The sequence below is a fragment of the Mus musculus genome, chromosome 5 (genome assembly GCF_000001635.26).
Source record: "Mus musculus strain C57BL/6J chromosome 5, GRCm38.p6 C57BL/6J".
Classification (NCBI taxonomy): Eukaryota; Metazoa; Chordata; class Mammalia; order Rodentia; family Muridae; genus Mus; species Mus musculus.
Window position 1 is genome coordinate 74324427 of NC_000071.6, and position 25163 is coordinate 74349589.

The window sequence follows — 25163 nt, forward strand, 5'->3', positions numbered from 1 at the left end:
TTTTTTTTTATGGGGTCAAAAGGAGGGAGGCGTTTGTTACTAAGGTTGTATTTTGGGCCGCCTCTGTTTTAAAGGACAGGCTTGGGTAAAGCAGGCTACACTGCTTGAATGTTTCTTTGCACAATGAACTGATTTTGATCAAGCATGCACACAGACAGAGGAAGCTAAGTAAAGAGTCTCCCTACCAGTTGACTTGGAGCACACAGTTTGCCTTATTGTATGTGTATCCAAAACCAGCCCAGGCCAGCTCTGCCTTCCTGCTCTCTACCTGGACATAAGCACAGGAGGAATGGTCCTTCAGAGGAGAACTGGAGACCCCATTGTTTAAGGGGTTGCTAGCACGATGCTAGGTGCACTGTACAGAAAGGGTGTAGGAAGGCAGTTTGTGGAGGCAAGTGTCCCAGGCCACCCAGTGCATCATCAGAAGTGAGGTATGCAGAGCCCAAAACAGTGGAGCCTGAAACTCTTCCCCATGCACGCCGACAGTATCTCCTGAGTCACATTTTGACAGCATTTCACAAGGTTTTTGTTTGTTTTGTTTTGTTTAACATAAAGTCTCACTATGAATCCCAGAATGGTCTGGAACTCATAGAGAACTACCTACCTCTGCCTTCTGAGTGTGGGGATGAAAGAGGTGAGCTACTATGAATGGCCTAACATACATTTCACAAGTTCTTGTGAGTAATATGGAGCATGGTTACTATAATTCAAATGCCGAATACCATACACATGTAGTTTAGAAATGGAATTTAATATTTTCTTGTCATTTTATGATGGATTTCTTTTTAAAAATATTTTTATTAATTCTTTGAGAATTTCATATGATAGATTTTAATTATTTTAGCCCCTACTTCTTTTCTTAACATTCCTCAGATCTCCTTTCCCCCTCCAACAGCTCATCTCCATGTCCTTTTAAATTTTTCATTTTAAATTTTATTATAAAAAGTTTGCAAATGGAAAATATCACAAATCAAAAATTATCCAGATCCAAAATCTATCATCTCAGTGAACTTATATATAGCTAAGAGAGCTGTTCTGGGGCTGCCGAGCTTCACAGTGGCTTCTACCCTCTCACTATCTAATTATCTAATGCATTTAGATCATCACCTTACCCGTCAGCTACCAAAAATAAACACCCACATCAGAGTCAGCGCGGGAAAACAATTGCCTCGGTATCCTCCTTCGTAACGCAGCAATTGCCAGCCCCAAGTTCTTCCTCATCTGCTAATACTTAGAACTTTTGTTCTTTTTTCCACATGCTATATTGTATTCCCATGGACATTTGTTTACAACTAGAGATATGTTATTGGCTTTGCTCTGCATGTGAGAGAAACCATGCAGTTTTTTTCTTTCTTGGCACTGTATGACCTTACTCAACATTATACACTCTAAGTTCATTCATTTTTCTGCAAATTTTGTGATTATAATTTTCTTTAGAGCTGAATTGTATTCATACACACACACACACCAAATTTTCATTACCTACACTCATTTGTTAGTGGATAACTAGATGGGCAGTTATTTGCCAGAGTGAATAAATGTTGGCCATGGGCTGGGTTCTCGACTGGGAAACAGAGAGAGCAAGACTGAGTTGGGCTCCAGAGTTCATCTTCCTTTGCTTCCAGAGCATGGATTATTTAATGTGATCAGCTGCTCCCCCTTTCTGACAAAATGCCTGACATGCTTTCCCCATCACAATGAACTGTACGCCCTAGAACTATAAGGCAAAATAAGCCCTTCCTCTCTCAGAAAATGGAAAAAGAAAAAAGAAAGAAAGAAAAGAAAAAGTAACTAAGGAAGCGGCTTCAAACCTTAGCACTGTCCACTTCACATCAAGAGTCAATGGTTGACTCCCTTATTCGGCACAAACCACTAACAAATACAGAAAACCAAGAGTGTTCCTCTGACTTGAGTGAACAAGACACAGTGAGATAGACTTGGGGTAAGATGCTGAAGATAACTTGGGGAGAGACAAAGGCTGAGGGGCAGCAACAGGAAGGAGGTGGCTATTACTCACATGATGAACTAACAGCTGCACTCATGTGCAGGCGGCTAAGGCGCGGCCGGCCAGTTCTTTAGTGTTTTGGATTGAGCTGTTTTGAAGACTGTTGTATATACTGAGTTGGGATCACACTGTCTGCTGAACTCTTTAAAGTAAAAACAGTTTTGCAGCAGTTCTATCGTAGTTATGGGGTGGGCTTCTTAAAGGCTGCTCTTAGGCCCTTAGCTTCAGTCCCTACCAAAGAGCTTTTCACTCCACCCATATGATAATATCACTGTGAGCATTACTGATGGATGTCCTTTTAACTCTGACTGTCCTCATCTCAATGATCACACTTTGGTCTAGATAACTTCAAGGCAGAGGCAGTTGAAAGGAAGTCCTTGGAACTTGGAAACGATGGTGGCTCCTAAGTCACACCCCCCACCCTCAGAATATCAGCCTGGGTCCTGTAACCCACAGGATCCCTGGATCCGTGGCCCACAGGCTCCACTGTATTCTAGTTGGTCATGATGAATGTGGCACATGTGATTAATTCAACCTGGGAGTCCTCCCCAGACCTGCTGTGTGGCTCTTCTAGAAGCTTCTATTATTAAAGGAATAAAAGGAAAAGAATGAAAAGAAGAAGGGGTCAGAACAGAAGAGGAAGGTGGTGGAGCCCTTCTGGGTGGCCACCTCTAAAGTGGAATTCTATACTTGCTTATATAAATAGCACACTATGTTGGCCAAATTCTCAAATCATTTGTGCACTTAAAATATCTTTATATCCAAGTGTGGATGAAGCACAGATGGGGACATTCATTTTATAACAAAATGAGAAAATCAACACTAAAGCAGACATTTCTGTTAATCCATAAAAACATATTTACTTTAATTGATACCAAATAGCATAGATACTTCCAAACCAAGAAGCAGCAAAGCAGCAAACATACTCTGTGCCACTGAGTGTCTAGCAAGCAGAACGTAGACGAGTGAGCTCACAATAGGCAGACAGCTTGTTCCCAATCATCATCTTGTCGGTTAAAACATAACTCCTCACTGCCAACACACGAGGACCGAGAACTTCAATGTCTTCTAGTATATTCCATCAGGATGGCATTCATTATTCAAGAACAAAGTACTTCCATGCAAAATGCTAATAAATCAGATTAAAAATGAAATAAAAAGCCACTCAATTCAGGAGAAACTATCACACTGTGGACCCCTTAAACACAATGACCATGCCATATTCGCCTCTGATAGTGATTCCAAATGGGAAAATTCCATAAAAGTTTCCTCCCTAAGGAGGAAAAAAAAAAAACAAAAAACCCAAACCTCTGTTAAAGCCTTTGCTGACCCCTCCTGCTCCGCAGATGGCTTGTCTGCCCCCAGGTTCTCTTTGCGATCCCAAGCACCTTCCAGCTTTCAGGATCAGAGCAGGCCAGTTGTGTGATACCCAGTCCAAGTTTTTCACCATGTAAAAGCAAAAGTTTCTCAGAGCTAATTAGAGCCACTGATGCTTACCAGGGTGGGAGCTAGCATAATATAATGCCTGGTGCATAGAAGACATCAGTAATTGTTTGCTGGATAAACAGATGGCTCAGCATGGACTCAAAATGCTGCTGGGTTTCCAGTGCAGACCTTCTATAGTATGATGGAAGGCACCAGCCAGTTTTGCAGTGATTAGCCAGAAGGAATTCAACTCATGTGGGCCCACTTTCATTATCTTTGTTGCAAATAGAAGCCTGGTGAGAACACTATAACCCCACATCAGACTTCCACCATGCTGCCATCTCCTTACCTCTACCAATCACACTTGGAGCCAGGACCCTCTGGATGCCTGAAATACTCCATAACTTCCAGATGCCCAGAGTAATGATAAACACTAGAAGGGTATCTGAGATTCAAATTTCCAATCTTAAACCTCTGGAATGGGATGAAGTACAAGCTGCGGAGAATGACAGTTTCCAAAATGTTTCAGATTTTTCCTACTAGTAAAAGTGTGCAATTATCCTGTCTGGTCAAGAAAGCCATGCATGTTCCACTATTAGCAATAGCAGTGAATCAACTGTCGACCTAGACATAGGATGGATTCTTGTACTGCTGGAAGAGACTCCTTCAGTCGCCGGCTGATTGTACTGTTAGGAGGAGGACCTGCGTCTAACCGAGAAGACCCAGAGCCACAGGCTTGTTTCCCTGGCCTGCTGGAAAGTCAAGAGCTTTGTACACGCACCCTCTCCAACGTTCCCATCTTGCCATTCTCCTGACCCCTTCTGCTTTGTCACTGTCACCTTCTTGGTACCCAGTCCTAGACATGCATTGTCTTTGCTACCACACCAAGCAGTTTCTGAAGCTATTTACAAGAAAGAGCTGGTCCTGAACTTGGTGTCTTAGCACATGCTTGTAAACTCAGCAACGGAGAAGGCAAGGATAGCCTAGACTGCACAGTAAGACCCGGTCTCAGAAAACAGAAAGGGCTGAGGAAATGGTTCAGCTCTGAGTGCCCTGGGCAGTGTCCTTGCTTTCCTGACAGGCACGGACAGGGTGATTAAAGAGGTCCCCCAGCCCACTGTCTATAATTTATATATCTTACATTTGTCACTGTGACAAGGCAAATTCCTTTCCTGAAAGTCTGGTGGTAATTTGCAGATGAATACCAACAATTAACACACACACACACACACACACACACACAATTACTGTGAGAGAGAAAAAGAGACAGACACACACAGAGAAATATAAGTACATTTTTGAGTTAATACAAATTTCATTGTTTTTTTTTTTCTTCTGGGCTAGATTAGTAATAGCAAGAATTAAAGTACTTTTTAAAAAACAGGCTCTCAGGCTGGGCATGGTGGCGAACGCCTATAATCCCAGCACTTGGGAGGCAGAGGCAGGCAAATTTCCCAGCCTGGTCTACAGAGTGAGTTCCAGGACTGCCAGGGATACACAGAGAAACCCTGTCTCGAAAAACAAAACAAAACAAAACATAAACAACAACAAAAAAACCAGGCCCTCATTATGTACCCCTGGTTGTCCTTGACTTCACTATGTAGACAAGGCTAGCCTCAAATTCACACAGAGTTACCTCTGCCTCCCCAGTACTGGGATTAAGCTGTGTGTCACCTTTAACCTGGTAAGTATTAAAGTTTCTAGAAAAATGTATGAGAGAAACGCTTAAAAGTTTTCTATACTAACATTTTTGGTAAATCAGACAAAATTATTTTTTGTTACTGATTTTAAAAGGTACAGCCTGGTAAAAGTAGGTTTTATAGGACAATTCTTTGTGAGACATACTATAAATACTATTTGTTTCTGGATGGTAGATCCTCTCTGCCCAACAAAGAGGGACTGCTGTGAGTCTCCCTTCTGTGAGTGTTCACTAGTGGATCTCGGTATCACTTATTGACCATGGGTGAGAAAAAGAAGGGAGCAAAGGAGAGAGAGAAGAAGGGATGGAGGGGAGGAGACGGAAAGCTCTCCCCCATGTTCCTCTTGTCCTGGTCAGACATCTTATGAGTCCCTATAAACGGGCAGCAACTGCATGGCTCTATTCAAGTTGGGATAAGGACTTTTCTCTGAATTGTCCTATGACTGAGTTACTTGATTAAATGTCTCCAGGGTTTGGAGACTTAGGTAGGGCCAGTGTATAGCAAGTTAGCAAATGAAGACACAGTGAGAGGTAGGCCATTTCCTGAACTGCTGCCATGGTCACTGTGTGCTACACATCTTGCACACTTACTTTCAGATCCTTGGGCTGTGATTTTTAAAAGGCAGTGGCTTTTAGTGTTTTGTTTTAATGTAAGAAAAAAGGAAAGTTCTTAGTAACCAAAAGAACCTAATTATTCTCAGCTTAAACAAATATCAAAAGTTTCCAAGTTGTAAATTTTTCCTTCTGATGTGGTATGCGTGCATGTTCATGTGTGTGTGTATGTGTGTGTGGGTAAGACAAAAATCATTCTGTAATTTCACACTTTTCCTATTAGAAAGATTCTGGAAAAGTTTAACACCAATTTTCATATTTGGAAAAATCCTACCAAAAGTATTTAAAGGCAAGCATGCACACACCGTGCTTCACTCTGTCTTCTTTATTCCATTCCCTCTGGCGAGCTCTAGAGAACCACATCCTAGGCAACTGCCCCAGGAGGCAAGGGAGGAATGAGGCAGGGCCTTCTGCAAACATGCACTCTGAGGCCCTGAGAAAGGAACGATGCCCTCAGATTTGCTTTCATGCTCCTTCGCCTGTGCTCCACTTTAGAGATCTATTCCTCAACAATGACATGGGCTCACTCTGACTGACTCCCCTAATCCACAAACAATGACATAGTCTACATGGGATTCTGTAGCTGTACTTGGAAAACTTCAGCACTATGACAGGTCTTTACAATTTATAACTGGAACATCCTGTGGTAGATGAAATATATGATAGTGACAGGCATGTAAAGGTAGTTCAGTGGAGAAATAATAAGCTTTACAAGGCATGGCGCTGATATGATTTTAAATGTGTAAGCAAAAGGAAATATATCTTAATTGCTACCTTGCATGAAAATTAACTGAATGAGTCCATACACTTGAGTGCAAGGGTTAAAAACAAAATTTAAAGGAGGAACTACAAGAGAAAGTTTTGGGGGCTTTAGGTTAGGCAAAGATATTACATACATGGCACCAAATTCATATTCTATCTAAAAATGAATTGTGTTATCATTGAAGTTTAAAACTTTCAATTGGTAAAGAGTTGAAAGAACACAATGAAAAATACAATCTGCAAGAAAATATTTGGAAAACAATGTCAGATAAAATATTGGTGTCCACAAACTAGAAATAATTCTCAAAACAAATTACAAACAACTCTCAAGCCTCAGAAGAGAACAACCAGTAAAGAAAGTGAGATAAGACTTGAGCACCTGTGCCAGTGTGAATAACTACATGAAAAGAGACTCAACATCACCAGTCACTATGGAGCTACAAACTGAGACCATAATGAAATACTATTATATACCTATGAAGATGCTAAAGAATAAAACAAAACTAAACAACAACAACAAAACCCCTGGCAATGCTAAATGCTGGTAAGATATTCAGAACTGGGACCCTCACATGGAAGGGCAGACACTGTGGAGCTACTTGGCAGGTTTTATAAAGTCAAACATATACTCACCATCGATGCACTAGTGACATGGAAGCTTATGCCCATAGTGCCTAACTTGTTTATATGGCTGTATTAATAATTTCCTAACTGGAAGCAACCAGAATGTCCTTTACCTAGTAATAGACAAATAACTTGGTGTTTTCACACTATAAAAGACTGGTCAACAACTCAAATAAATGAATCAGTGACACGTTCTGTATCTGTGGACTCCAATGTACTATGCTAAGTGAAACAAGCCATATTTCAAATACTATATCCCAAATCACGCCATTTTCAGACAGTCTATAAAAGGAAAAGATGTATGAACAGAAAAGACAGTACAGTGATGGCCATGGGCTGGTGGGAGAGAGGGATTGGTACCATGGGTCAGTATGAAAAAATACTGGGGTGAAGGACAGTTCTGTACCCAAACTGTGCTGGTTACATGACTGTGCCCACTAGCATAACCCATAGAACTTAACGGCAGAAAGTGACGTTTGCTACATGTAAATCAAAGAAGGAATAAAATCAACATCTCAAATGATGTCTTCTCCCAGAGGGCCCTCCACACAAAATATGGGAAAAATGAAGTAACATATTTCTTTTTAAAAGAGTATCAGTTTGTAGATAATTGCAGGATACATTGTGTAGGAGAAAAGGTGAGTTCCTGAAGTTTGGAGTATGATGAGGACATTTTTACGAAACCTGCAGGGTTAGAGACTGGCACTGTTGGTAAAGTGCTTGCCTTGCATACCAGCACCTGAGGCTAACCCCAAACTCAAGGACAGACTCACATGCTTGCAACCCTGGTGCTAAGGAGGCGGAAACAAACGGATCCTTTGACCTCACTGACGGGCAAGACTAGCCTATTTGCAAGCTCCAGGTCATTAGGAGGCCCTGTCTAAAAAAAAAAAAAAATCAATCACTCAATCGATCAGCAAAGGTGGATGAGGACTAAAAGAACAGCATCTGAGGTTGTCTTCTGACTGTCACCAGCATGCATGCATGCACACACACACACTGAGATGTGGATCTGTATAACACATATAGAAATAACAATATAGAAAATATTGAGAAATATACCATAAAATAGATTGTGATTTTTTCCCAAAAAGTCAGATGATAGGACTTTAATTGTATATGACTTATCTATAATAATATTAAATGAAGTCCAAATTGCTTCCATAACAAAAAGTATGATATAATACATGTCAAACTAAAAGATACGCACATATTTTCCAACAAAAGCACAAAATTTAAATTATTTCATGCCAAGCACTTAACATTGAGTTTTAGCAATAATTTGACATGGAAGCCTGACTTTGAGTTTAGATTCAGATTTGGGAGTGAAACTGGGAGCTTCCCCTTATAAACTAACATTTGCATGTCACTGAATATAGCTCGCAGCCCAACAGCACATCCTAGAGACATTTGAGGTTGCCAGTAAGTGTCTGCCAAGCTTAAAGGGATGCTCTTCTGTGACCAGTGTGGTAACGGCACAGTTTATACAAGAATCCTTATGTGTAGATTAAAAAAGTTAACGAGGGACCACATTTTAGAAGTTAATGAATGGAAAAAAAAGTTAATTTTATTTCAGAGCAAATCAAATGTGGGATTCTAACGGTAAAGAAGACTTAATGCATTAAAATATCTTATTAATCATTAAAAGTTTACTATGAAGAATGTAATTTAAATTGACATCATAAGTCTTAACAATGTGTTGAAAGATTGGAAAGAGAAAATATAAATGAATATTCTATATGAAAAATGCAATTGAAATTTGCCAATGAAAATTGGCAATGAAAAATGCAAACCCATGTGAGATACACCTGTGGGCATGGTTCACACGAAGGCTCAGCCTCCAGGGGCCTCCAAGCCTTACATCTCAGACTTAAGACTGTCTCTTCACAGAAAAGTGTCTAATCAGTGTAAAGCCATACTTAATCCACTGTAGGCCGAAGAATGCATCCCATCCAAGCTGGGCCACGGGGAAAGGTCTATGATAAACAAGACAGCAATCCAGGCAGAGAATGTCACAGTCCAAGGAAGCCCTGGGAAATATAGATCTTAGATATTTTCTTGGAACATTACACATAACTGTAAGCCAGAATACTGAAATTTTATGAAGATTGCATTCAGTGAAAATAAAATGGTTTTTGCCATGGATTTTTGAAAGAGTGCTGGCCAACATCAGGCTGTAAATGTAATGCTTTTTGAAAATTAATTGGAAACATAAATTGACTCTAGAAGAGCTGCATGTTTCCCAGAATTTTTCTTAATAAGAACAATATGTGGAGGAGATACTTCTGAAAACAAAAAAATGAACACAAGTCTAGAAAAGTGGTGTTTTCTGAGTGGTATTTACTACGTTATTTACTGGCACCCACTGGAATCTAGCTCTGGGCCACAGGCAAATCCTTGCACGAATCTGAAGAGGACTGCACGGGACTGCAGCCGTCTCTGGGCATGACTTTTTGCCTTATCATGGCTCAGCCTCAACTGTAAAGGCAACTGTGATTTCTCAGATCCTTTTCTGATTGATAATTGGGCTCCTGTATTTTACTTTACTGATGCTCAAATGTTCACAGCAGGGCTCATTTTCAATCACTCTCACTGCAGTAGTCTGGTTTTGATGAAAAATAGATTTGCAAGGAGACTTTTGCATAGCAGTCAAGCCTCTGTCTGAAGTCTGTGAGCCTTCCCATTAGGAATTCACTATATGCACAACAAGTTGGGGGAGGCACAGAAACACACACAGACACACACACAGTATATGTGACAGGTGTAAGGGTCACATACTCTTGTATTGGGTGAGACAAAGAACAAGATAATAAAAATACCTCACTCATGCCTGGGCACACACACACACACACACACACACACACATCCTCCCCATATCCCCCATACACATATACCATTTTAATGCCAAGAAAAATACTTCTGTAGATTCTCGATGTACTTTGAATAAAATTCAACTTTTTTCCCCTCTATATCTCAACCTCATAAGAAGGGGTTCATTCAAACTAACTTAATTTCCTATACTGCAATAAAGTGAAAAATGAAATAAAATGATCTCTGACTGTATGGTTTCATCATGACAGCTAGTTAGTGCTGGAGAAGTATGTTGCTGTATAATGTAGAAATGTACTGGTTGCTCTGGCTGAGGACTGGATGAAAGTGTCTGTGAGTGCCTAAAGCTACAGGATGCTACAGCTGTTCTTCAGGTCTCCCATCTTTTGCTCACCTGTGTCATATGGGTCCTACCACCTCCTGTCGTGACAGGTTCGTGCCTCATTGCCTGTTGATGTCTTTGTTTAGTCTGAAATCTTAATAATTTTGATAAGAGCTCTACCAGCAATGAAGTGGGAACTGACCTTGAAAACAGTTGAAAGATTATTCTAAAATTGCTGATATAAAATTTTTTGCAACCTAGATAAAAATCCTTGCTGAATTAAATAAGTGCGCTGGTTTTAGCTATTTAGTTGCTTCCCTGCTTGGAGAAGTGGGGTACAGAAAACCGTGGGGACCATTCAATCTTCAAATCTGCTACCAGACATATGCTGTGCATATCTTCATAAAGGCTTTTATTATGTGGTCCTTAAGCAGCATATACATGCCAGATGGGTAGACTGAAATATAAAACACTTCTCAGAAGAAGCTATTATTGGGTCAGTAATATGCTAATTAAAAGGGCTTATGCAACCATCTGGGAGACCCCCAATGGCAAAAGCTTATTTCTAGAACTTCACTGCAGCTGCATTCTATATAGCCTCCTGTAGATTTAGGGGTGTCTGGAAAATCACCCCTGTTGGCACTGGGGGAAAGGCCTTGGTGAGTTGACGGGGCTCACAATGTGTTTCAGGTTGGACAGGGATTTGCAATTCCTGCATGACTTGGTAGACATAGTTTTAATGGTCAAATTTCAGTAACAACTCTCTGCAAATTACATCACCATCTCACTATATCTGTAGACTCACCCCCACCGAGCACAGAAAGATGGCATTTAAATAAGGAGATGAACTATATGGTGTGACTCACCAAGGGAGTAACTTGTCCACCCAAGTGTCTAGGTTGGGGGCATTGTAAGGATAAGCACTGGGTGGAAACAGGCAACGAATGAACCAAATTGTTTGTGCCCTTGTAAGTGTGGGCCAGGGCCAGGGCCAGTCTGACGTTGCTCTCAGGAGATACATAAATGGCTGCTTCAAACACTTACTAAGAGTCACTCTTTATCCAGCCTGATTCTCCAGGGCTTATGGAACCCTGAAGTTTATTACTAACTCTATGAATTTTATTTTTATATTTGTCCTCTTTGTTAGGGTAACAATGTGGCAAATAAATATTCCCATTTGTTAAGACAAGTAGCGGGAGTAATAGGCTCTGTCACAGGGAAAAAGCCCGTCTCACATACATCCAGGAGTAAAGAGCTGGCTAGTCTCAAGGATCAGAATAAAGCATATCATGTTCTGCTGGGCAGGCAAAGCCATTCTTGACAGGGAAGCATAGCTGGTTTTCCTGACGTCCTCTGTTTGTAATGGAAGCCCTAATTCCCCAGCCCAAATCTGGAAGTGCATAAAGTCACTGTTCTGGTTTCAAGAATCCAGTGCCACAGACATTCATTTCTATGTAGGTAATGTACGGCTTCTCCTTTAAAAGACCAAATCCCATGTTCTGACAACACGGGCCTTCCTTTCCTTTGTTCAACTCAGCTAGAGCTAGCCAACGGGAAGGATCTGACTCAGCTTGGTCCAAAAAGCCACGCTCTTTAGCTTTCTTGAATCAAAAAGAAAGAGAAATGAATGCTCGCCTTCCCCAAAACTAGAATTTTAAGGCAGGGTCCAATATCTAAATAAATAAAATAACATGTCCAGGAACATATACATGGAAAAGCTCTGGCTTCACATAATGCCCCCAGGGAATGTTACAATTCTATCTCGAGGTTCTTCAACTTAGACAGATATATGGTTCCCACCAAACGGGCTAACAGAGGCCCTTGATCGCTCTGCAATCCTCCCTTCTCAGAGCAGCCTCTACAGGTTCCTTTAGGAATGCACTGACTGTTATCTAATTGAGATCCCTGGCTTACCACAGCTAGAGGGATGGGGCTTTCTCTGGCTTTGGTCATCTGGACCTTGTGAGTTAGAATGGTTGTGGGGCCAGAGGGACTCTTTCTAAAAGAAACTGTCACTTTAGCATTTGTAACCAAGGCAGCATATGTGACCATCAACAAACACTATGATATCACACATTAGCCAAGTGACTTCTCTTTAAATAAGGGAAGGTAGTTAGGGAACTGCCTCAGTAAGACTTTACTTCAAAACGCCGGCGGAGGCCGTCTTTCAGATGGAACGAAGGAAGGCACCATGAGGAGCCATCAGACGAAGCCCCCATCGGCAAGGAGTGAAGTCAGAGAGATGGCCTCCCGCCAAAAGAACTCAGGAAGCAGATGGCAGCCAAATTAAAGTGTCATGATTAGGCTAGAGATCTCAGGTGGCTGTCAACTAGCAAATATAAATGCGTCAGGGGGACTCAGCGTTGAGAGAAGAACGCAGCCATGCACAACACTAAATGATTGCCGTGGAACTCAATGCCTGTGTAAATAAAAATTAACTCAAACAGAAAGGAAAATAGAATAAGCATCTGGAACAAAATGTCAGCTGATTACAACAGAAGACGGGAACGGGGCAGGCGAGAGATGTCACAGGGCTAAGGGCCTTACTGTGCTGAATACACAAAAAGAATTATTTTCAGTATTCCTCCATGTTTGAATACCACATACATTACATACATATAAAATATTACAAAAAAGAAAAAGCTTTCTTAGAACACATACCAGATTTTTCAGTGGTAACTGGGAGTAAAACAGAGATATTTGAGTCTTTCTACATTATTTATGCTTTTTAAAACTTTAAAAATTCTTTCTTAAAAATTTAGAAATATTTCAAAATGACTAAACATTTGCAAAGAACAGAATGTCTCTTATTTGTGGACACTGACATGCTGATTACACATACTGTGTTTGATAAGCAAAATATGTCACAATTAATTACAGAAGGTTGGCAGCTCTGCCATTCATTGTCCAAACTCCTTTGAGAAAGGACTTGTCTTGTGTTGGCAAGAAGCACAGTCAGTGGACAGCCCCCAGTGCCCAAGCCACTGTACCAAGCTCAGCTTCTGAGTCCTGGCCAGTCCCTCAGGAGTGCCAGCCAGTGACTGAAGATGGGTGTGTGCTGGTCTTGTCTACTTCCTCTAACCCACGGTCCTTGGGTTGCTCATGCCTTGCTTAGACTTTACCCGCGTGGAGCTTCTCCCTCCTTCCAGTTCTGGTTTTGCTCTTTTGTCCCAAGTGTCAAACTGACATTGCAGAGGGGTCTCTGCTGTCTCCCTCTTTACCATCAAGGCCCTAATGAAGCTCTTGGCCTTCCAGTTCTATCCTAGTTCTGCTCCCTGAGGACCGAGGCAAAACAAACAGAGGTCTCTGGGGGTCTACAGTTGCCACGGCACTCTCCTTCTGTGGCCTCTACTCTCCACCCCCAACCCTGGAATCCTTTGTCAAACCTGACTATTCTTTTGTTTGTTCCTACGATTCTGCCCTTATTGGTTATGTAGGAAGCAAGCACATGATCCTAGATGCCCCAATCACTATAATCTCTAATAAATTCCCCTCCTCCTTCATGTCTGTTTACTGGATCACAAACCACCATGACAGGTGAGTGCAGGCAGTGTATAGATGTGGAGATCAGAGGACATCTTGCAGGAGTTGGTTTGCTCTTTCCATATAAGTCCTATGAACTGAGTTTGTCAGGCTCCATAACAGTGAATCGTCTTACCAGTCCTGTAGGTACCTTCTCTTAGTACTAGAAATCTAAGTACTTAGAAAGCAGATGTCTCACAGTATACTGTGCTGGTTTTATGGAGATTCCTTTAGAGGAATCACCATATTTCACTGGGTTTTTATTATAAAATGCTAAGTTTATACCTTTAAAAGTTTGATCCCAAAAATGTGAAGTGTGAGATTGGGTGTGAAGCACTAAACCAGGGTCGGAGGACCTGGTTTTCATTCCCAGCTTTGCTACTGACGGGTTACATGATGCTGGGCAAGCCACTTTCCTTCTCTGGGCCTTGATTTTTGTGATTTAAAATGTGAAGATTTTAAATAAGCTTACTTATCATGGTTTATTCTAAGTATGGTACTGGCTGGTACAGAGAGGTAAAGGTGGGCTTTGAAATAGGCATAGAGATGGCAGGAGAGGGAAAGGTACTGGTGATCTTAAGTTGACAGGAGGCAATCTGGAAAAAAACTTGGGCAGGTGAAGGAAGGAGCCATATTTTTCACTTACTGTTGTCTTAGCCCCTGCTCTTGGCTTGAGCCAAAACCAACTCACTACCACTACCACCACCTCCTTCATCACCATCTCCACCTCCATTTCCTCCTCCACCACCACCTCCACCACCTCCTCTTCCTCCTCTAGCACCACCTGTTGCAGAGAGATCAGCAAGCTGAGAGACTGTGGGACACAGCATGTCTGGCTGATCTGAGGAGGTTGTAGAGGTGGGGTGGCTAACATGGGACAAGAGAGATGGAAGTGAAGTCGGTAAGGTTTGAGATATGCAGCAGCCCCCTCCCACCCCCCACCCCCACCCCCCGGCCACTGCAGATACTTTAGCTTTTTGCCTAAATATGGGGGGGGGGGGCTCCTGAAGGGGTGTTTGAGAGATGGTCTGATGATGTTTTGAAGGGACAATTGGATTGTGTGATACCAACAGGTTACAGAAGAGCAAGGGAAGGAGCATGGAGAGTACTTAGACCTCTTGGAGTGATAAGTGTGCAGACATCAGCCCAGCACTGAGCCCTCAGTGTCCTTCCCAGATGTGCTTCTTTAGTTACTCTGTCTGTCTTCAAACTGCTACCCCATGACCATTGGTATCCAAACCAGAAACCTTTCACAACTGAACCATCAACTGTCCTGCAGCACCTCATAGAAGCTGTTCCCTCCCTTCTGACCACCCTTAGTGACTGTCATCATCACTTCCTGAGACATGCTGGTGCTCTCCGAACAGGGGTCCTTGTGTCCAATGTCCCTTAGCCCAGTGATGTTGCCAAGACCCAAGCTTGTTAGTCCACAGCTCCTCTTCCTCCTCTTCTAGGTGGATGTTAATTTTTAGCTTCCAATGTGTTTGTTACAATCCAAATAAGCACAGAGGTTAGGTATCTACTAAGGGATGAAATAGAAGAGGCTCTCTGAAGGACGGGAAATAGAATATTTTGTTATGAAGAGACAGAGAGTAGACTGGAGTGAAGATTAAATAAGGAGGGTCATCTGGTCATCTGAAATGTTATGAGGTACTTCATTCTTATGTTTTCTTTTGCTCATTCAATTTCTTTTTTTTTTCCATTTTTTATTAGGTATTTAGCTCATTTACATTTCCAATGCTATACCAAAAGTCCCCCATACCCACCCACCCCCACTCCCCCTTTTTGGCCCTGGCGTTCCCCTGTACTGGGGCATATAAAGTTTGCGTGTCCAATGGGCCTCTCTTTCCAGTGATGGCCAACTAGGCCATCTTTTGATACATATGCAGCTAGAGTCAAGAGCTCCGGGGTACTGGTTAGGATCAACATTGTAAAAATGGCTATCTTGCCAAAAGCAATCTACAGATTCAATGCAACCCCCATCAAAATTCCAACTCAATTCTTCAACGAATTAGAAGGAGAAATTTGCAAATTCATCTGGAATAACAAAAAACCTAGGATAGCAAAAACTCTTCTCAAGGATAAAAGAACCTCTGGTGGAATCACCATGCCTGACCTAAAGCTTTACTACAGAGCAATTGTGATAAAAACTGCATGGTACTGGTATAGAGACAGACAAGTAGACCAATGGAATAGAATTGAAGACCCAGAAATGAACCCACACACCTATGGTCACTTGATCTTCGACAAGGGAGCTAAAACCATCCAGTGGAAGAAAGACAGCATTTTCAACAATTGGTGCTGGCACAACTGGTTGTTATCGTGTAGAAGAATGCGAATCGATCCATACTTATCTCCTTGTACTAAGGTCAAATTTAAGTGGATCAAGGAACTTCACATAAAACCAGAGACACTGAAACATATAGAGGAGAAAGTGGGGAAAAGCCTTCAATTTCTTTCTTTAGGCTTTTCATTTTTTAATTATTATTCAGTTAATGTGAGTTCTTTTAGACATTCATTTACTCAGCAGATATTTGTTTGTTTGTTTATTTGTTTATTCCAGAGTTTGCCGTGGACAGAAAGCACAACTTCAAAGCTATTCAGACATGTGTACACCAATGCTCTTTGAGAAAACAACTGTATATTGGAGAGAAGTCATTGTTTGTCTTTTGGAGTCTGTGTTTACTATTGTTTCCATGAACACTTCTGAAATAAGAGCATAGTTCATCAAAGTCCTTTTGAGCCCTGAGAAGAATCGAGACTTTCCAGAGGTGACAATTAGACCAGGGGCCTTATTCATAATACAAATGCCCTGCCACTGAGTGACATGACCAGCCCTGAGAAGCAAATCATGGAGGTGACATTTTATCTCCACTGATAATGCAGGAGAAATGAGGTGCTGATTAAATGCTTTCAGAGTGATGTAAGAGGAAGGCAGAGGCTTAGAGTCCTATTAACTGTAAATGAAGTGGCAGCCCAACTTCACCAGCAACAGTATGGGTAAAACACTGCTGTGATTAACTGAATTGAGGCAGATAGTAGAGAAGCCATGAGGAACACTTCAAGATGACGAAGAACTCAGAACTGCATTTATTTATTTTATTCTGCTTCAACAGCATAGATAACATTTCTGTCTGGAACTGAAGGGACACCAGCCCAATGAAGCCTGAGAGCTTTGCACACAGTGGCAGGAGGGAGGCCACGGGGAAAGAAGAGAACTCAGGAAAGAGCCGAGAGGCCTCACTTGCATCTGCTCTCCATCTTGAAGTTGGAGTTTTATAAAACAGGGACAAATGTGTCAAGGCTGAGATGACAACCCTCAATAGTTTTGTACCCTAACTATTATTTCTGAGGCCCAGCAGACCCTGGGTCATCTGATTTTGTCCTTTCTTCTTTCTGGACTTTACCCATGGTTAAACTGAGTTGAAAAGCCCCCTTTTCTGACTTAATAGTGTCACTAGGGCACCAGGGAACTGTGACCCTTGCCCCCTGGTCTTAGTTAGGGCTTCCATTACTGTGAAGAGACACCATGACCAAGGCAACTTTTATAAAGGAAACAAGACTTAGTGCCTTGAATGGTGTCCATAAGATAGCGAGTACTTGAGATACTTGCTGTGACGGAAACATCCACAGTAAAGTATATAACAGGTAACAAGAGTACATTTTAATGCATGTCTACCATAAAGAAACTCACACCTTTTAGGGTATAAGAAGCAAAGCAGAGGGAGGTAAAACATCACAACAGATTTCTTAGGCTGCTAGACAGAGAGCTCAGCAGCTAAGAGCACTTCCCAGCTCCCGCATTGTGGCTCACAACAGTCTCTTCCTCTTGGTTCAGGGTATATGATGCTCTCTTCTGACCTCTGCAAGCACTGCATACATGTGAGTCACACGTCACATACAGTCATGCAGACAAGACACTCATACACATAAATAAATCTAAACAAAGAAAAGTTATTTTTAAAAGTTCTGTTTTAAAGTTACACTATAAAGAAACAAACGTTTAACAGGTTACGACAAAAAACCCAACAGTGCCCATCATTAGAGTGTCCTCTCTTAAAGATGTCGGGCATGATCTGGGAGTCACAGTAGAAGCAACAATAAGTCAGCCACAGTACTATATTCTTTACTTCCTACTTAAGAGGCAGTTTGGAGCCATCATCCGACTTCATCTTCACAGGTACTCACTGAGGGCTGCCATTATTCTTTTTTTAATATACAGGAACACTGATGCTCCAAGGGGTACCATGATAGAGGGTTCACCCACAAGCTGGGCCTGTGAGACTCTTGAGCCTGAGGCAGTGGGATCATGGCCAGCTACAGTCTCTTCAGATTTGAACCCAAGCCTATGAGACACCAGGGCCTGAGACAGGGAGATGGTGACCAGCCACAGTCCCAGGAAAGGCCCTTGGAAACTCATAACACTGTGGGTGGCTGGCAGAAAAGCACTCTGGGCTTGTCTCTCTGTGCCTACCTTCTGCATTTCAGCTCCAGGCTGCTTGGGAGGTGTTCCTGAGAAAAAGGAGTTGTGAGCCCCAGGGGTTTGGAAAGCAGTCCCAACCAGGCCTGTTTCATGGCACATGTGGTGCAGGGGTGGCTGTGTTGATTTCCTGTAAGGTATTCATCCCAGTACCCACTAAAATGAACAGAACTACCCTGAACCCACAGACTAACAGATCTTAAAAAAAAAAAAATTGCTGAAACAGCTACCAATGCCTGGAGGGGCAAAAGAGAGGAAGAGAGAAAGGGAAGAAGGGAGGAAGGGGGCAATGGAGAGAGAGGGGGAAGGGAGAGAGTGAACTCCAGATCCAATCAGTCTTTTGACAGACCTGCAGCCACCCACAATAAACAGTTTATGCTAGTAAACGCCCTGTACATCATATGTCTTTTGGCTTATTTTGGGCAAAGCTGGGACACAGTATATTTAGTGGCTTCCTAAGGCTTTGGCATTTGATTGTATGCCCATTTGCTTGGCCTGGCTTCTCCTGGCTTCAGCAAGTCACCACTCTGCCCACAGCAGACCACCCTCAGCAGAACCACCAGCCCTAGTGCTTCCTTCATGTGGCTCCCCAACCCCTGCACTTTCCTGGGAAGGAGGAGCACTGCAGCACCCCAAAGAACATATGCATCCCTGGCAGGAGAGCCAAAGCATGTGGCCAGGCTTTTCTATGCCACTCCTCGAGGTTCCTTCCAAAGCTAACATTTTCAGGGTGTCCTGCTGCTCTGTAATATACGTAATTTTTTTCCAGGTCATAAGGAAAGGCAAACAGATAATTTTTTTTTTTACATTGACAGGCCTAAAAACTAACAATGAATTGCCTGTACTATATATATAATAGGCCTTTGTATTTTTACAGCTAACTAAACTGCATTAAAATACAGCCAGTGGACCTAAACTAAACCAATTTAATGACCTCAGGTGAAGACCCCAGGGATGTCCATTCTTATAACAAATCCCTACCCTCTATCTCGGCCACAATTTAGCACTGGGCCCTACCACTATCTCTGCAGTGTTAATGAAATGTATATGCCTTTTCTTCTTAAAGAAAGGATAGCTCCTGCACTTAGAGTACATTTTACACAGAAATGTTAATTCTGTTTTACCTACTACAAATGGGCTGACATTTGCATGCTCCTAAGTGTTATGCAATTAGACAGCAGAATGTAGCATGCTGGGCAATTTTTTTATAGGTAGCATGTAAGAACTTTTAAGCTGGATTTTCCATCAGACATTGCATACCATTCAGCTTCCTTCATAAAGAAAAGAACCCTTACTAGCTACCAAAACCAGGGGTCCCCAAACTTTTCCTCTACCTCCCATGGCTTTATGGTTTTTATAAACTGTAACACTGTAATGGCATGGGAGGAAAAGGCACCGAGTGAGGAGACTATAAGTGAGGAGCATATGGAAGGAAATATGGCGGAGGAAGACACGTAGAGTCAGCTAACCTGCTGTCCCATGGTTGGGTGTTTGCTCAGTACAGCTGGGGACATGATGTGCCTAAGGTTTTAAGGCAGGGACCCTAGAGGCCTTAGTGAATTCTTCACAAGTGACTGCTATGTGCTGGGTTAGCAGCCAGAAGCTAAGTTACCCACACTAGCACTGAGGAGCCAGCCACAGGGTAGCAAAGCAGAGCAAGAAGTTGATGTCAGCTTTTCAAAGGGAGATTGCTTACAGGTAGAAAAGCACTCACCACTTACACCATGAATCGTCTCAGAAAGTCAATGGGAGGGCATCTTCCCTTCAGCATAGAATTCCCCAGATAAGCAATATGATTACATTAAATCTGGCCATGCAATTGGCAGTTGAAATCATTACCAATTAAGCTAATTACAAATGAGATTATTTTTAACACTATTTCTTTTTTTTTTTTGATTTATTTATTTATTATATGTAAGTACACTGTAGTTGTCTTCAGATACACCAGAAGAGGGAGTCAGATCTCGTAACGGATGGTTGTGAGCCACCATGTGGTTGCTGGGATTTGAACTTCAGACCTTCAGAAGAGCAGTCGGGTGCTCTTACCCACTGAGCCATCTCACCAGCCCCTTAACACTATTTCTTAAATAATGAAGTTGAGAAAAAGGCAGTTTATTTCAGTTCTTCATGTTATTACAAATACCATCTGAACTAGAATCCTATTTCATTTATAAATAGCTCTTTACCTGTATATTTACATATAATTGTGGTGGTACAATAAGAGGCAGCAATATATACAGCAAATATATACAGCAAAAATATATACAGCAAAATTGGCTGTTTCAAAAAAGATGCAAAATTTTAGGTGCAAAGTCCTTAAAGCAGTGTAGTCCTGACACATGGCATCATCCCTGAAGCTAAAAACAAAAACAAAACAAAAGACCCACTAGTATCCAGGCACACTTATGGCACTTACAGCATCCCTGGAGGGGGTACCAGGCACCAAGGCCATGGAGCTCTCTAGTTAAGTCTTCCACCATTATCAACTTGACTACATCTGGAAGTAAATAACATCCAAGAGTCTGGGTACACATGTGAGGGATTTAATTCTTAATTAAATCACTTGAGATGGGAAGATAAACCTTTAATGCAGGCCTTTTGAGGTAGGACGATCCAACTTTCATCTGGTTCACATTGCTGGCAGCCTATATAAAGGACATGGGAGAAGGAAGCTTGTTCTCTTTTCCTGCTTGTTCTTACGCTCCCTGGCAAGTCCATTCCTTCATTGGTATTAGGGTCTGCTTCTTTGGGACTCTGTCATATAGTGAAGACCAGCTGAGACACACTGCCTTGTGGACTAAATAAGTGGATTCCTGGACCCTCTGTTGGTAAACAGTCATTGTTGGACTAGATGGACCACACTCCGTGAGTGTGTGTGTGTGTGTGTGTGTGTGTGTGTACATACCACTGTACAACCTGTTCCTCTAGTATAGCCTGGTTTAGTAACTTTGTATTACAAATGCCTTTAGTTAAAATCTTTCCTTTTTCACAATCATAGCTGAGAATGTATAGTCTATAGGCTGCCTCTTCCATATCAGGCAAATTTCAAAATTAAATTCAGTACAATGTAGCTCATTCAAGACCCTTCACTTTGGCAGAAGGGTGTCTGAATAGACTTCAGTAACTCTCAGAACAGACATTTTGCCCCTGGCAATTTCCAACAATAGGAAATATCTATAAGCTGTAATAATTAGGTCTAAATTTGCCCTCCATCTCTCCCTTCCTCCTTTCTTTGTCCCTCCCTTCTTCCTTCCTTTCCTTTTTGGAGACAGGGCCTCACCTTGTAGATAGGTTGGCCTCAGACTCACAGAAATCCTCCTGATAACTTAGCCTCTTTGATGCTGGTATTATAGGCATGAACCACCAGACAGCTTTTTTTTTTTCATTTTAATTAATAATTTTCCCAGTTTCATTGGGGAGAATAGTATTTTGGTACTGAAAGTGTTCTTAGGCCCACTGGACCAACTGTCTAACTTGTTTACTAATGGAAACACTAAGGTTTAGAAAAACGATCGCTTCTGCATCAGTCACTTTTCTGGCTGTGACAAAATGCCACGACCAAGGTGACTTGTAGAAGTGGTGTATTTGGGCTTATGGTTCCAGAGGCTAACAGCAGGCAAGCAGGGCCACTGGAGCTGAGTGGTGAGGGCTCATGTCTTGAGAGAGAGCACTGGGAATGGATGAGGCTTTAAAAGCTCCAAGTCCACCCGCATGATGCACGCTTCCTCCAGCAAGGCCACTCCTACCTCTTTCCAAAGAGCACCAACTGGGGACCAAGTGCTCACACTCATGAGCCTATGGGGAACATTTTCATCAAGACCACCACACGTGGACTCACAGGAGGAAAAATATCTTCCATAGGACCCAGATAGCATGCCCTGCTCATTGTCTGTGGAATGAATGAAGGACAGAAAGGAAACAGAGGGAGGAGAAGACAAGGATTAGGTTCAGGTGCTAAGAAACAAGAGATCTTGTTAATTTCACTTCCTCTAAGGAAAAAATATTATACTCCATATTACTCACAAAGCCACCACTGGGAAAGGGTGGGATTATACAGGCCTTTGACATAGGATCAAAATGTAAGTATGTGGCATGATGTCCATGAGGTTTACATGTGAACAAACACAGAGCTGTCCTCATGAGACTGGAGCTGTTCTTGACTAGTGATATGCAGTACATGGCTCTCATGTATATAAAAATCCTGCTGCTATAAACACACTCACTGCATTGCCAGTCTGAAAAGGCATCGGACATCATACTTGATGAGAATTAATAACCAGAGTCTCAACTGTTTTAGCATGTACTTAAACAGAAATGCCTATGAGACAGCATGCCATGTTACATTGGAAGCAGCTTCATATTTCCCATGCTTACTGAGACTCCTGATGACATGGCTGTCAAGGGAAGAGACTGACCACATTGCCCAGGCTGTGCAGTACACTTGGATGTTCACAAGATGACAAGGCTTCCTCAGGATACATTTTCAGAGTGTGCCCTCAGAGTCAGAGAGGCATGGCTGCAGGCTGCTTGCACTCTCTTATGTGAACACAGTGGCTACCTGAGGTGTGACACCACTGCTAACCACTGAGTCAAAGGAGAAGAGTCTCTACCTGTGTTCTGTTGAGAGATACAAGGAATTTGTAAAAACTTAAAACATCAATCAATATAAATATGAATGTAATGGCTGGTTTTGTGTGCCAACTTGACACAAACTGGAGTTTGATAGACAAAGGAGCCTTCCTTGAGGAAATGCCTCCATGAGATCCAGCTGTAAGGCATTTTCTCAGTTAGTGATGAAGGGGGGAGGGCCCATTGTGGGTGGTGCCATCCCTGGGCTGGTAGTCTTGGGTTCTATAGGAAAGCAAGCTGAGCAATCCAGGGGAAGCAAACCAGTAAGTAACATCCCTCCATGGCCTCTGCATCAGCTCCCGCTTCCTGCTCTGCTTGAGTTCCAGTCCTGACTTCCTTTGGTGATGAACAGCAATGTAGAAGTGTACGCTGAATAAACCCTTTCCTCTTGCTTCTTGGTTATAATGTTTTGTGCAGGAATAGAAACCCTGACTAAGACAATGTATGTTTTGTCACTATTGAAAATATAATGATCGGTTGCTATATTACCATGCAATGAGTTTATTATTTTCAGGTCTAAATTCAAATTGATGAAGAGCAGCAGCTAAGCCCTATACAGACAAAAGCCTCTGGAGGGCTCACTCTATAAGAGTTAAGAAAGTCACCATCCTCATGTGGTCTAAGAACTGCTGCCGTACTGGATCATAACACCCACAAGAGACTGTGAGTTCAGAATTCATCTTGTAATTACTGTTAGAAAATGTGTTGTACTATAGTTTTGGTTAAATGTATTAATTAAATACTTTAATTTAAAATGTGGTAAGAATTTCTTTAAAGTCACATTTTTCTTGAATTTTGTACTTCTCTTACTAATGAAAACCAAAACTGAACAGCTACATTTTGCCATTATCAGCATAAGTAGTGGATATTTCCTGAGCTCTTCCTCCACGCCAGACCTGTTTCTCAGTGCTCCCCACTAAGCCTACAACTCCCAGAGGCCCTAGTGAGGCCAGCGTAGCTTAGACTTCCCTAAATGCTGATGAGTAGGAAAGCCAGCATTTGATCTGTGGCAGCCTCACTCCAGGAACCGTGTGGTCCACTAACTATGTAGTAGACAACCACGACTCAGCCAATGCGATCTGCCTTCAGAATCCCCTCCTCCGCCCCAATAGTCAAAGCAGAAGACACTGAAGTACAGATGAGAAGAGGAAGCAAACAAATCAGGAGGGCTTGAAAGAGGCCCGGGATGCTGATAGTCTGGGCCTGCCTTCTGTTCCGTTCACACAGTGGGTTCCTTCAGGGCAGAGTTCTGCTTCTATCCTTGCCTTATCTATTCATTTGGAAAATACCGCCCTATGTGTGAAATGCTTCAGGGCTAGGCAATCAGACAGCAGTTTAAAGGGTTTTCCCCATGGGAAGTATGTTGCATCAAATTCTCATAAAGGCAATACGCCTCCTACTTTCATTATGTAAATACCACTGCTGACACAGTCCTCCTCCAGCTCATGAAGAAACACACTAGGATGTAAGTTGGTACAACAGCAGTGAGAGGGGCTTGCCTGATGTTGTTATATTAGTGCCAGCCTTTAGTCCGGAGGGGGAGAAAGCTGCTTCTTTGATGATTTGAAGTACACGTCCCACTATCAACACACTTACTAGATAGGCAGCACTGCAATGGGGTAATACTAGTGGCCAGCAAGGTCCTCCATGGGATTTCTACATCCGCTCCCAGCAGGCCTCCTGCTCCCTCCCACACAGTAGCGGGCATTTCTTCTAAATGCATTCCTCTGCATTTCTTCTAAAACTCGGATCCTCATCACCAGAGAAGCAAACAAAGGATCGCAGGTGTTGCTGTGTGAGTGTTGTGACAGTTAATCGTCACTGTCTCCTGGATCAGATTTAAAATCACTTAGAAGACACACCATGAAAGTGGCTGGGAGGAGATTTAAATGGGGAGAAAGGATCTGTCTGGAATGTAGTATCTTCTTGCCACGTGCTGGAGGCCAGTGCCACAGATCCCTTGAAGCTCAGTGTGGGTGCTGGGAAATGAACTCAGTCCTCCAGAAGAGCATCTTCATCTCCCTGAGCCCTTGACCTTTCTGCTCTTCAGTCATCTTTGCCAGTTCTTTTGCGACAATGACAAGGAAAGTAACTAACCTGAGAGCACCATGGCCCACATGCCTACTGCTAAGAACATCATTTCTCAGTAGCTGAAGAACTCAGGGTCAAGACACCAAAATAAGTCCTTCTTACTAGTGTAAACTTTTAAGGATTTACTCAGATCTACAACATATTCCATCATGATATATACTTA

At 42.3% G+C, this 25163-nt stretch overlaps 1 protein-coding gene and 1 long non-coding RNA gene across 3 annotated transcripts in view; one reads left to right on the plus strand and one right to left on the minus strand.

Moving 5' to 3' along the window:
- The window catches only part of Scfd2 (Sec1 family domain containing 2), a 326927-nt gene that overhangs the window by 119611 nt on the left and 182153 nt on the right, over positions 1 to 25163 (minus strand). The gene's annotated exons all lie outside the window — the stretch shown is intronic.
- The window catches only part of Gm32064, a 58624-nt gene that overhangs the window by 7862 nt on the left and 25599 nt on the right, over positions 1 to 25163 (plus strand). Inside the window, exon 2 of the long non-coding RNA XR_377032.3 lies at positions 23424 to 23572. This is a non-coding gene — a long non-coding RNA (predicted gene, 32064). The remainder of the gene's footprint in view (positions 1 to 23423; positions 23573 to 25163) is intronic.